Source organism: Panthera uncia, chromosome D1, assembly GCF_023721935.1.
Source record: "Panthera uncia isolate 11264 chromosome D1, Puncia_PCG_1.0, whole genome shotgun sequence".
NCBI lineage: Eukaryota > Metazoa > Chordata > Mammalia > Carnivora > Felidae > Panthera > Panthera uncia.
The window spans coordinates 1,342,240-1,343,097 of NC_064808.1; the positions used below are offsets into that span (position 1 = coordinate 1,342,240).

At 73.5% G+C, this 858-nt stretch overlaps 1 protein-coding gene across 3 annotated transcripts in view; it reads right to left on the reverse strand.

Annotated features, from left to right (window-relative positions):
- Positions 1–187, reverse strand: part of NAP1L4 (nucleosome assembly protein 1 like 4) — a 52,826-nt gene extending 52,639 nt beyond the window's left edge. Inside the window, exon 1 of one of the 3 annotated variants that reach the window (XM_049615463.1) lies at positions 81–186. The gene's annotated coding sequence lies outside the window, so the exon portion shown is untranslated. Of the gene's footprint in view, positions 1–80 lie in introns of all 3 variants that reach the window. The other 2 variants (XM_049615452.1, XM_049615474.1) reach the window with 2 other exon arrangements.
- Positions 188–858: the final 671 nt, after the last annotated feature.

Below are 858 nucleotides of genomic sequence, written 5' to 3' on the forward strand. Positions count from 1 at the left end.
GCCCCGGACCTCGCCCTGCCGTCCCGGCCCCCAGCGGTCCTGGCCCCGGCCACCCTCCGGCCACCCCGGCGCGCCGTTACCCGGCCGAGCGCCTCGCGTCTGCTTCTCACGCCTCCTGCGGCTGCGGCAGTGGCGGCGGCGGTGGCCTCGCTCGCTCCAGGGGCTGCGCCGCCGTGGCCGCCAACAACCCCGCCTCCCATTGGCCGAGGCTTCTGGCCACGCCCTCCTCGAGCAAAGCGGGCTGTGGTTGGGCGGCCTCGGCGCAAGTCAACGACGCTTCGGCGCCGCCGGCGACGACCAATCAGAGGGCGTGGGGCGGGGTTCGCCACGCTGCGTCGCTCTCAGACCCGCCGGCCGTACGCAAATGAGGGCGTGTGACGTCTGCGGCGGCGCGCGTCCGCATTCCTTCCGCCTCTTTAAGGGGCGGGGGCCCGCGGAGGACGCATGGAGGGCACCTGCTGCGGCCGGTTGCCCGCCGCCGGTCCCCGGCCAGCCCCTTCCCGAGCCCGCCACCAGTTCGGCGGCCACTCCCCTCCCCCCCAGTTCGGTGCCACTTCCAACAACGCGCGCGCGGACCCCGCAGACCCCCGGCGTCCATGCCTGTCCCCTCCTCAAATCCCAGGGCTCACCCTGCCTCGGGGATTGGCACTTGGGGTTCCCTGTTTCTCACGCCTCCGCGTCCGCGCGCAACGTGGCTGTCTGTCGGGCACTGGCCGAGGCAGAGCCCACCAGCGGGAGAGGGAGCGATGCGCGCTGCCCCCGACCCCTGTCCCAGGAAGGCCCAGGGGAGCCGGCCCTGCCGCCTGGCTGGGTCCCCACCACGGGCTCCTCACATGGCAATTTGTAGAACAGCATTGA